Genomic DNA, 13,810 nt, shown 5'->3' on the forward strand with positions numbered 1-13,810 from the left:
GCGGGGTTCTTAGAGGAATATAAGAAAACGTTTCTTAACTTTTAACAAAAAACTCTAAAGACCGTTTCTTCAATAAGATATTTAAATAAATATCAAGATCACAAATCTCGGAAAAATGCAAATGACCAAGACCAATATATGTGTCTCTAGCATTGGGGTATCTTTAATGACACACTATTTTTTTCCTATAATTTACACTAAAGTAGGGTAACTTTTGCTCCAATGATGTTACTCTATAAGACCATCTCCAACCCAAGACCTCATTTTAAGGGGAATAAAACTTCAAAATGAAGATTTGAGGGTTGGTTACTCCAACCATGAATCTTCAAAAAAAAATTTAAAAGTTTATTTATTTGCATTATAATCTTTGATATTAACAAAAGTTACTAATATTTATGAAAGAAATAACTATAAGAACAAAAAAAAATACAAGATAGTTTTGAGATTGTGAATAGTGAAACCTCAAAATTTAAAAATTTGAAGTTGAGTTGGAATGACACAAAACCTCAAAATCTGAGGATTTGAGATTGAGTTGGAGATACTCTAATAGAGTTACTCTATAGAATATAGAAGAATGTTAACACCGCTGAAGCAAAAAATATTTTAGCATAAATTATAGAAGAGAAAACAGAGTGCCATTTGATATGGTCCTAAGCATCCCACACAATTTTCTTTTTATAATTTTGTTTGACCAAATTGCATGTGCTATTGTATATATTTTACCTACTACCACACACATATATATATATATATATATATATATACCTAGTAAATGTTTCTATAAGTGTATTGAAAAATCAATATACCCGCGAAATTTTATCAATATTATGTTTGTCTCATCATTATTTTCTCAAAACAAAATATCATAAAATGAAAATAACTTATCGGATTAATTGAAATTTAATATAATTTGGTGAATGGTTTAAATAATAGAATAGCTTGTTTGTTGCCAAAAAAAAAGATTTGAGAATGTTTTAAATAAACAAAACAAGAATACATTAATAATGAATACGTTAACTCATATCTCCTATATGCATATTCACTTCTCATATCAGATTATTTTTCAGTAAAGCATCTCTGAGTGTAAATTCATAATAACAGAAATGATTGTATCTTCTTTATTTGTGTCGGATCTACGGATAACTTTGAGCCCTGTGAACCGCAAACAGCAACGGTATTAACTAATGCATGCGCTCGCTCCTTTTTAAAAAGGTTTGAGTCTTGCACAATCATTGGCTAGTAAGTAACGATTTTTTCAACTACGTATGGAACTGCTGACATCTATACCAAACTGATGACAACGATGTGTACGTATTTAAACTTACCCAGAAAAATGTATTAGTATTTTCAACCACGTATGGAACTGCTGACATCCCTCCGTTTCACAATAGATGATGTTATTCTTTAGTGCACAAAGATTAAGAAATTTACTTTTCTCTAAAAAAGTAGTTTTAAAAATATAATTTTAAAATCATTCAACCAATTACAGAAATAAGTACAACATCTGATTGGTTACACGGTTTTCAATAAAGTTAAAAATAACATAAAAATATCAAAATATCATCTATTTTGAAATACAAAAATCTTCTAAAACATCATTTATTATGAAACGGAATGAGTAAAATGGATTCATTTCGAGGAAATAACATTTTAATGGAATTCACGTTCAATGTTCTAACCACAATATTCCATGCATCGGTTATAACCAGTTAACAAATAGAATAAATGAATTATATTTTTAGTGGCCAAAAGTTTGTGTATGTTACCAAAGTGTTGGTAATATAAAAAGGTTGGTTTACTTGTATCCCGAATTCAAGCTATTTTTGGTATGAAGGGTTATTCTTTCAAATAAGATTTCTAAAAACTGATTTCATGCATGTGAGGGTCTAAGATCTGAAACTTCCACGGTTTATCCGTGTAATATTAAGATAATTGAAGAAACCTGCAGCCTAACGACAGTTTTACGTCTGTTTCTTAGTTCTTACGCTCACCCAAGATTGACGAAATTTTGATATATTGGTTCGCAAGAAACAGAATAAAAACCAGAAAATTTAAGGAAATGAAAAGCATAGTACACACACGATATTAACGAATTTGTGCTGTCACTATGTCTCCTTGAGATCTCTCTCCTCGAATCTACTAGATTTCCACTTAGTTTTTGTCTTGCTCATGTTTCCCCAAGAACAGGCTTATGTTTTGAATGTGGTCCATTGGAAAAAGTTAAAATTCGATATATATATATATTTCCTTTTTGGTAAAAAAAATTGTTTCAACTCTTTACCAGAAACCCAAACAACTCCCAACGAAAATTAAACCCAAATAGCAAAGTGTCTACTAAAAACTCATTTACCACACTACCAACAACTCGGTTACAAGATTGTGTTTATTTTATTATTATTCACTTTGGCAGAACTTCAAAATCAGTTATACTTTAAATTGGAGTCATCTACGAATATTATAAAAATGTTCAGAGTCCCGGAAAACCACTATAAATCATATTCATATAATTTGTAGATCATATTCTAGATCGACAACCTATATTTCTATGTATATAGATTAATTTATAATTTATTTCATCCATAAAAATTGACTGCAGTTCATAAAACTTTGATAGTAAAAAATCAATTTTGGATCCAATTTATTGTTCTTTGTTTTTTTTATCATTTGTGTTAAATAAAGCATATAGTAATTTGTAAAGTCGGTAAACATTTTCTAAAATTTCTATACTAATGGATGAGAACAACATTTAGTTGAAATAGCAAATTCTTTTTGTTAATTCTGAGAAATTTGAAATACTCCCTCCGTTTTATTTTTAATTATCGTTTTAAATTTATGCATACAAATTAAAAAAATATTTAATTTATATATTTTCTAAATAATAACATCATTAACTGTACACCTAACCATATTTCAACTAAGAAAAAATAAATTAATAAAATTTACCTTAAAATTTTAAAATGACATTTATTTTGTAACAAAAAAATTTCTACGACAATACCTGAAATAAAGCGGAAGGAATAATATTTTAAAAATATATCAAATGATAAAGAAATATTTTTTCGTAACTATGGTCAGAACATCACCGATTTTTACACCCGTAGGTACATATGGTAGCCAGAAAATCAATCTACGTACCGTTAACAATGATTGCATTAGATAGCATATTAAGGGGGTGATTGGTAGTTGCTTTAGGTGCTGTTCACAGCCCTATTTATTTCTAAAACACCAAATTCAGAGCAATTAAGTTTTAATTTTTTTTTTTGAAACCACATCTCTTGAAATAACCCAGAGCCGTGCTTCAAGTGTATCCAAAAAGGCTTTCGCCTAGGGCCCCCAAAATATATAGTTTTTTTTAGGGCCCCAAATTTCCAAAAATTATTAGTAGTATATTGGTTTAAGTTTGTCATTTATTATTCAATACAAGTTTAATTATCTACATTGCTTTTTAAAAAAATGAGTATTTTATTTTATTGTCAATTTTCCAAATTGAAAAAATGAATATATGTTTTATATGTCAAACTCCTAAATAAAAAGGAAAAAGTGCAGCTTTATATACCAATCTTGACGATTCCAGTTTCTGTCGCCACTGCTGAAAGAAGCTTTTCCAAGTTAAAGCTAATAAAGTCTTATCTTCGATCAACCATGTCACAGAAAGATTAAATGGTCTAGCAATTATATCGATCGAGAGAGAATTAGTTAGGAATCTAGATTATGATAATTTGATTAAAGAGTTTATTGAAAAAGAGGGAAGAAAAATTTTGTCTTAGTTTTTTAAAGTTATTGTCTTAATATTTTTTTTTCAAATATATATTGTACTATGATAAAAAAAATTTTATAAAGGGGCCCCATTTTTATATTCGCCTCAGGCCCCATTAAACCTTCACACGGCTTAATAACCTACACCTGTACAAGTGTTCTGCAGAGCCAAATATCCAAAGCAATTTTTAGTGCTTTCCATAAAATTCTACAGCAATAAAATCTAAAATCACAACAAAAAGTTTACATATTTTTTTTTACACCAAAAATTTTAAAATTACAGAAATTACCAATCAAACCCTAAAACAACAACCAGTGGCAGTTATGGTCTTTTTTCATAGATCTAAACGATCATGTGGGTCCACATGCATCTGATTTTGTTATGCTTATCAAGGAAATTTAATTACAAAAAAGTAAATGCATACCAAAATTTAGTTAATTCAAATAACTGATTGTCGCTGGTTTATCATAAATGATTAGTGAGAACGTAAACCTTTCACAATTTTGTTTTCCGTTTTGAAGTATAAACTAGATCATGATCCGCGCGTCCGCGCGGGTTTAAACTTTTATAGTTTAAACTTTCTTCATTGTATATATTTTTACGATTTACGAATGTTTAATATGATTTTATAGTTTAAATGCATCAATTTTATTAGTTTTTTTAATTGTTATTTGTTTTAGTTGTTTATTATGTATATAATGTGTTGGAAATAAAATAAGATATCTAATCTCTTAATGTTGAGTTATTATTTATTTGTTTTGTTTAGATATTATTTATTATAATTATTCATTATTTATGCCGAATTTATTTTTTGGCGCTTAATAATAAATAAATAAGTATTAGATGATATGTTATATTTTAACTTATATGAGATAAAATATGTTAATTGACTTTATTGTTTATAAAATAATTTATAATTTTCTTGGGTTTTACATGTACCATTGTCATAAACCCACCTAATCATTCAACTAATCTCAATGGGTAATTTTATATTTTCATTATAAATATTTTTCTTTATACAACATACAATATAACTTGTATATTGTATAAAAACAGTATATTCGTTATTTGGGTAAGTCAAACGTGATTTGAAAGGACTAATGTGGGATACCTTAATCGGATTTGAATCTTGAGGTAAAAGTAACAGTATACTTGTTTCCTTTCTCTAAATTAGACGTGATTTGCATTTTTTGATAATAGAATATGAAGTTATTGTAAGTAAGATTGCAATTTTTTTAGTATAATGACTGCTTAAAAATTGGAAAGGTTTTTTAAATGTTACATGATTTAATTGCGCTACGAATTTATTAGTTTAGATTTGGTGGACAAAAAATATTTTTTATATTAAGTAACCAATTTTAGCATTTTTAATATATTTTGGATATAATAAAAAATTAAAAACAAATGAGTAGAATTGATTAGATACTAATGGATCGATTTTTTTTTTTGTGTGGAAAGTTTTACAAATTTGGTATACAAACAAAAGTAGTCAATTGAATTTTGGAAATGTTGAATTTTATTCTGTTGACAGCACTAGCCGAGAAATAACCTAAACCAATTGTGTACGTGTTTCAAAACCAACTGGTATATAAAAGTATTTAATTGAATTCTGGATAGATGTAATTGGATTGTGTAGGCAATACTAAACCGAGATATAACTGGTTTTGAATCACGTTTAAATTTGGTTAATTATGGAACTATAATTTCGTTGGTAACTGAGTATTAAAAGCAGTGGCATTGAGGCGTACTTATTTAGGAAAACTCAGGGTTAATTCAAATTTGTACTTTTGTTTTAATAGTTTAGATAATAGAATTTTTTATGTTCACACAAAAGACGAACTTTAAAGATTTTCTACCTAAAAATTTACCATTTTTAGCGAAAACATATTTAGTTACCATCCTTTTAGCTAGGAGTGTTCAATCCGGATATCGGTTCGGTTTCGGTTCGGTTTTTTCGGTTTTTCGGTATTTCGGTTAGTAAAATATAACTACCATTCTAAATCCATATTTACTTCGGTTCGGTTCGGTTTATATACCATCGGTTTTCGGTTTATTCAGTTTTATACCAAAAAAACATAATTCTTTATTTTGGGATCATGAATTTTAGAGTCTTGTTGTCAACACATTCATTTATTAAAAAATATTATAAGTTTAAATAAAAGAACAAAAGTAAAAAATGTTTCTATCATCTAATAAAATAATCAAATCTATAATTAAAATCAAAGCTCAAAATTTTGATAATAAAAATAAAAAAAAACAAAAAATAAAACAGAAGCACGAAGCACAAAAAATAAGTTATTATATTCTTTCATATTTAGCGTTCATCAAAGTCATGTTTCTTCTATTAAACACGAAACTCTATTCGTTTATAGATAAAAAAAATTGTGAAGAATTTCCACTAATTGTTATCATCAAATTTATAATCTTTATTTCAATTTAGTCAATGCTAAATTAAAGCAAAAAGATCAAAAGAAGATTAAGAAAATAAGAAGCATGTTTGCGATGAATTGTTATTTAATTATAGTTCAAGTGTTTTACAAATCAGGACTATTTTATTACTGTAAAAAATATGGTAATAGTTATTAGCAAAAAAAAGTAACTTATGATTTTCGTACGTTGTTATAAAATATATACATATTTACATGTTTCTATTTTTTGATCGGTTTTATTCGGTTTATTCGGGTTTATCGGTTATATACCGAACCATATCCAAATCCTACGATTTTTTTAAAATCATATCCATTCGGTTTGTATGGTATATACCAAATCCAAACCATATTATCTATTTCGGTTTGGTTCGGTTCGATACGGTTCGGTTTTGCCATATTGAACAACCCTACTTTTAGCGAACACGCATCAACTAGAAATTTACCATTCCTTTTCTGCCTTACAGTTTCTAACATGCTATTTCTCGATTAAAATATATATACTGTTTTCTTTTTACTAAGGTAAAATATACTGTTTCTTTTTATAATATTGATATCATCATAGTATTAGAAGAAGAAAACATAACACCCACCAACTTAGGTTTAGGTGTTTAGGTATCTCCTCGAGCCCGAGTCGCTCTTGTAAAACCTTGTGTTTCAGGGGATGCGAACCTGCGCCACTAACGCCAACATAAGACTCTCAACCAGGGGAGTCGCTCTTGTAAATATCAGCATTATTGAATTATGAGAAATATCTCATTTCAGATATTATAAAATGGTTGGATTTGAATCAGGTCCTCTGATCTGATTGAATTTAGGTTTAATGTATATGAACCAAAAATTAACCGAATAATTACCATTATATCTGATATGAGATCAGATATTTTATTTTAAATAGCTAAATTACCCTATTCAGTTTGGATATTTAGATCCAAATTACTCAAATTTATCTAAAATAATAAAAATATTCATTGTATCTAATCAGTTATTTTTATCCAAAGTAACCCATGAATACTATTTAGTTTGAGAATTTTGTATTCAAAATATCCAATATTGTTCATAAATACAAAAAATAATTAATATATTTGATTTATAATGTAAAGTTAGGTTTTCTTTATTTTCGCCCCAACAACATGATTTTGGCCCCAACAGCGAAATCAATAAGACCAAGACCCTACGTCCCAACAAACAGTAGTTACTTTTATCGATAGGGCTATTAAAAGTATGTGTTCTAAAGTTTGTTCAGATTATTCTATTTCAGTCAACTTTGGCCAAGGGTTATGCATATGTTTTTAATAGCAAAAAAGTTCAGATTTCTACAGATGTCCGGGGGTTAATTTCGGGTTTAGCTCATATATCCTTAGTTAAAGAAGAAAAAAAGCAGTCGGCACAATTTTTCCAAAACACTTTTAAATTATTATATAAACTTTTGAATAAGATCTAATGAAATATGAACACGAAAACACTTTTTCTTACATGAAGCAAAGAATAATTCCCTGAAAATTCTAACCAGAGAAAAACAATAAGATAAAAGACAAAGTTGGATAATGATATTTTTTAAGAACACCATACCGAAAGTGAGTCAGCAAGGAAAGTAGTAAAAAAAGGAAATATATTCATACAGAAAAAAAAAGAAAATAGATAATTTTATTCGTTGTGTTAAAAAAAATTGTTTTTATTCTACTATTTTCAATAACATCTAATATAATATACACATCATTTGTCTTCGAGTCTTTCTTAATTAAAGATACGTGAAATAGTATACTATACTCTCTCCGTTTCCGAAATTAATATTTTTTAGATTTTTTTATTTTTCCATAAAAATAGATTTTCTATATTGTTAAGGTATTTTTTATATTTTTGGGAAACATTAATTGAGAATATTTAAATTGATTAAATTTCATTGGTGAAAAGTTATTGGAAAGTGTATAATAAAATTAAAAATAAATTAAATTATAAACATTTATTAAATTCTTAAGAATCGTATATACTCTAAAAATTCTTACAAGCATTAAGTATTAACAGTTAAACTGAATTAGATAAAAAAAAAGTCATGAGTCAAAATTTAAGAAAGAGGAACCTTCGTTATGAACCGAAAGGACACGTCAACAACGACCAACTAACTTACCTTCCCTCAAGCTTAATGGTCCTTTTGCTGGTCGGTCTCCTTCCATTTATGTCACTCTACTCTATTTATTTTCTAGCTATTTATTAGCTTTAGTTATTAGCCACGTGTTATTATTTTTTTTTCCGTCAATGGTTTGGATATTCATTCCAAAGTGAAATACAAGAGTTCATACATAAACTGGCGGTCTAACAAGATAATCCCAGAAACAAGTGCCCATAGAAAGAGGCAACTAGAACCCACACTGGAGCAACTTAGAAACACAACATAAAACTAAAACCGCAACTAAACCCAGAACAAACGATTAACTACTACACTCAAGTCTAAAACATGTCAACTCATCAGACAAAATATAAGCACATGCCAATGATCGGGATTTACCGCTGCTGCACATAGCCATGCCACACGGTAACTTCCACTTCTACACTCACACCACAACCGACCTATCGCTGCTGCCTACGCCTGCCAAACGATAACGCCCAAGAACCTGAGATTTCATAACCCGACAAGAGGGATCGATACTCAATCAACACTACCTTCAGATACAGAGCTGACGCAATCATAAACGTCACATAGATAGAAGCTCAGCCACAACACCACTAAAACGGAGCCTTACCAACTGAAACTTACCGGACGCATTCACGGAAAAGAAACGGATGACAAGCGATCACTGCACTCACCACCATTGGAAGAAAGTCTGCTAAATAAAATGTCAAACTCCAAGCGTAGAGACATCAAAACCCAGATTTGAGCGAAAACAAAAGACAACCGATTAGTAAATATGGGTTTCAACTCCTGACCAACCATTGGTCACAGAGCCATAAGAATGCACACCAGATTTGGTTAGACACCGAACATCTCGGACACCATACCAACACCCCTCCACCTTGCAGATCTGAAAAACAAGTCGATTTATTTACCAACTACCAGATCCACGATGAAAGGAACAAGATAGGGCCTCTTGCATCATCCTTCAAGTTGACTCCCGTCAGATCTAAAGGGGAAAACTACCGACGAAACTCACTGACCCTAAACGCCGACCCTATTCAGAAGTTTCTCTTCACTCAACTCGCCAGAGCTCCATAGATCCATCATCCACCAGCCGCATCATCACCGTCATGGCCGAATTTGATACCAGAAGCTAGCTTGATCTTAAGAACGCCGAGCATATCGTTAAGCAGTGTTAAACTATCCGAGAGGGCAAAAGGAAAACAAGACTTGAGATGAGAAAGCCTCCGACGCCGGGAGAGTTCACCGAACGTCGGGGGGAGACCACACCGTCAGAACAAAGTTTTGTTCGAGAGAGAATTTATGGGTTTTTGATACTATACTATCGCTTCTTTTTATATTACTTTTACTGTATTAGCTACGTGTTACTAACTATGGTAAATCTAAGCAAATCTTAAAGTGAAATTGTACTAATCATAAGTATCTTAATTTCAATAAAAACTGCACTCCCTTGTTTTTTTTTTCAACAACTGTACTCTATTTATTTTCTAGCTATTTATTAGCTTTAGTTATTAGCTACTTGTTACTAACTATGGTTAAACAAGATTTTATATATTTTATTTTATATCATTTTATTTATATTTTAAATAATGTAATAATTCATATTTTGTAATATTATTATTAGTACAAAATAAAATGATTTCAAATGTAAAATATGTTTTATAATGTTTAACTTCAAATTTAACTTATAGTATTATTTAACTGAATAAATTGAGTAAATAAAATTGAAATAGTAAAACATTCGATGCAAAAAATGTAATCAAGATGTAGTTGTCAAGTAACGGATTTCAAATAGTTGTTTTTAGAGCAAATCGAGTTAATTTATCTACGAATTTGCATCATAGACATGTTAAATAGCAAAATTGTCATGTTTCTTCTTACCTCAAAATTAAACTAGATTTCAATATGGTTTCTCCAGTTATATAATTTGTTCTGTGTCATATGACTCACATCCACGTGGAATTCCTTATACTTCAGTAATGTTCATTGTTGCGATAATTTTAAGGGAAATTTGGACTCATAACTATAACGGGCCATGATATTAAGCTTCTACCCACAACAACACTTAGGCTACGATACAGTGTATATATTTGTGTATAATGGCCAAAATACTCCACCATGCGCGTGGAAAACTGTAGGCCCCACCGGGTCTTTCGTTTTGCCTAACCCCTGGAAACTGAAACGTTTAGAAGTTTTATAAAAACAACACCCCGACAAAGACGAAATCTTTAGAGAGTGTCCAAATTTGTGTGGCTTTTGGAGGAAAAGGGGTTCTCTCGTGAGATTGTAATCTGAACCCGTTAACTGTTTTAAATACGCTTTGTCCCCCTACTATACGCTGACCCATAATGCTTGTTACACTTCAATCCTTATCTTAGGTTCTGCTTATACATATATCGTCGATCCATTTCATTACCTAGAAACCTCAGAATGGAAGTGGAGGTGTCTCCATTTTCTACATGTTATCACAATTTCCCTGACTATACTATATAGCGTATAGTCTGGTAAACTTGTAATCCGAAAACGTTAAATGTTTTACATACTCTATATCCTGCAACAATACACTGACCCATTCCTTTGTGATAGTTAGACTTCACTTCTTATCATTTGTTCTTTTTTTCCATATACCCTTCTTCGATGTTATCACCTACAAACCTCAGCCGGCGAAATACATGTGTGTTCCCTTGTATGCATGTTCCCAAAATGTTCCAGACTATTCTGTACATCGTATGGTCTAGTCATATTGTAAACTACAATTGGGTCGGTAAGACAACGTATTTTGTGTCCGCATAATTTCTCAAATACGTCACCATCTTCCAAGGAACAGGCTTTACCATGTTATATGTATAAGCAGAACCTAAGCAGTTTGTTGCGAAATCGGGAGCACTAGTCGCGTATTTAAAATGCAGTATCGTTAGTTGTCGGATTGCAAGTTCCGCAGCGTTTTGTGCTTTTTGTTGCCATATTCGGGACTATTCTTACGGGTTATGAGTCAAGTTGAAATTTTTTGTGATAGTAAGCGTCAAATACACCATCAGTGACCGTGACGCCTTTTTCTCATTTCTATGTTTAAACTACTAAGCAACAATATTATTGTTGTTGTGCCAACTTTTTCTCTGAACTGGTAGTTTATACGCAAACCATTGACGGGAATATGGGGATTTCATTTATCTTACACAAAAAGTGGAAGGTTACAAGAGGGCGCACATATGTACAAGAAGCATCGACAACTTATTTACAGATGCTTATACTACCAACATTTGGAATGCTCTAAAATACTCTTGTATACTGCAAAGGTTTTTGGTATACCACAGTATTTTAGACCTTGAAAATCCCATAGTTGCTGCCGAAACATCACACCATCTGCTAAGATGTGTGGAACAGGTGGTGCATCGCGTGCAAAGAGTACAGGTTCCGTGCTTTTGTCGTTAAGCAGGTCATGCAGAGAGTCTTGGAATTGCGTCCACGTGTATAGACTGCTTGGTTGTGCGACACGAGTGGGCGCTGTAATTGTACCTCCTTCTATTGGCTCCGGTTCTGCTCTGCCAGATTCCTCCATTTCAACATCTTGGTCCCCTGTCTGCAGCGGTTCGTCGAACAAGCGCCTCCTCACAGCACAACTACTTTCTCCATTCCCCCATATGCAGATTTGGTAGTTGACATGACTGGGACAATGACATCCGCACCACAACCAAGGCTGTGCCCTCCTATGTCGATGGCTTTCCCTTTCCCTCGATAACTCTCGCGGTGTGTTGGACTTGCTAGGCGGATGATTGGCTCGCAAATGACTATTCCATTTTGTTTATTTGGAATAGAAAGCACCGGCGGTCCACCAAAGTTCCCACCAACGTCGTTTTTTTGGTGTGGGCATGTCAAAGGTGTTTCCGACATCGCAAAGTCCAGCCACTCCTCCTCAAACCCTTCCTCGTCGTCTGACTCGTCATCGTTTTCATTTCTGGCCAGGATTTGATCTGTAACATTGGCATATGGGAGTCTCTGCTTCTCAGTTGATATACCATGTACCGGCTCCGAGACGGTAACAAAGATGTTTACTTCTTCGATTGTGCGCCTCATTTGAACAAATACCTCCACCTCATGATCGTCTGATATGAACTGCGGTGTTGACCCATCAGCATCGTCGATTTGCATCCAAGGCGGATATTGGTATGCAAGTTTTATTGTCGCGCTCGTTCCGCCGAGGCTAAGGGCTTCCTTCATCAAGTGCAGTAATTCTTCATATTCCAGACCCGACTTCAGGGTAATGCTCTTTGTTCCTTCCTTTGTTAGGGAATCGAAAATCCATTTCCCGTCATCCTCGCGGACCCAAGACCCCGTAAGTAATATTACGTTGTCCTGCTCCGTCATCTTCGTACGCACGGAAAAGAAAACAAAAATTAGTGGTAGATCGATTCTTTCCATTAGCTTTTCTAGTATAGAACCCTTGCTGCTTTATCTGATATCTAACTTTGGTCGTTACGTATGTTATCTTTCGGTTTAACCTTTATTATATAAAACAAGAGAAATGCGGTTCATCTTATATGTGGCTTTTAGAATTTACTCCTTATATAACGTACCCTACATATCATATTCACCATCCCACCTACTAGAATCTGCCCTCTATCAGAACTTTAATTTCGAAACTACATACCTCTTCGTTGTCTCCTTGTGCTTTTATTCCTCTTTTGTCTTCTTCTTCAGACATTTTTTACTTTATGTTTCCTATTTTTACCGACATGCAGTATGGAAGAGGAGATATTAATGGGATAGAGATTTATTAGTAGCCACAAGTTCTTAATGGGCGGGAATTGGTGATGTTTTGAATAATTAAGTGTGTGGTTAGGATATAGAAATGACAGACTATTCTATTATAGATTTGGTATAACTCATTTACGCACATGCTCTTTTCCTTTCCTCTCCATGGACACGCACACACGCTTGAAAGGTCAATTCCGTCACTTTTGGCCCAAACATGTCCCTTCCTTGGGTCATTACTGTAGCATGGGTATATTATCTAATTGTTTTCCAGTTATGAATATACACCAAATTATTCCTAATTTTAATAATTTAATGCTAAGTAGGAAATAAACTAACAGTTTTATAGTATTATTAACAAAATTGATTCTTGAAAATATATTGTATTTTTACATTTTAATGAATTTTAAATAGAGGAAATTTTATAGTTCGTAATAAAGAATCTTATATATTAAAACATAAGTCACAACTTTAATTCATGTGTGATTTTTTAAAAAATGGACTTAATGGACATATTCTTAAAACGTCATGTTACATTTAATCTCTAATCTTATCATTTAAATTTTGGGCATACCAGAAATTTTTATTGGGCTATCAATAATTGGATTTAAATAATAGATGATCCATTGAATTTATAGATATTATAAATTAAATAGTTATATATTAATGTTGTAATATTATACGTCTATATGTTAATAATTTAAATATTTGTCGATGTTAACTTTTGAAATTATCAAAAAA

Source organism: Brassica napus, unplaced genomic scaffold (genome assembly GCF_020379485.1).
Source record: "Brassica napus cultivar Da-Ae unplaced genomic scaffold, Da-Ae ScsIHWf_95;HRSCAF=166, whole genome shotgun sequence".
NCBI classification, from domain to species: Eukaryota; Viridiplantae; Streptophyta; class Magnoliopsida; order Brassicales; family Brassicaceae; genus Brassica; species Brassica napus.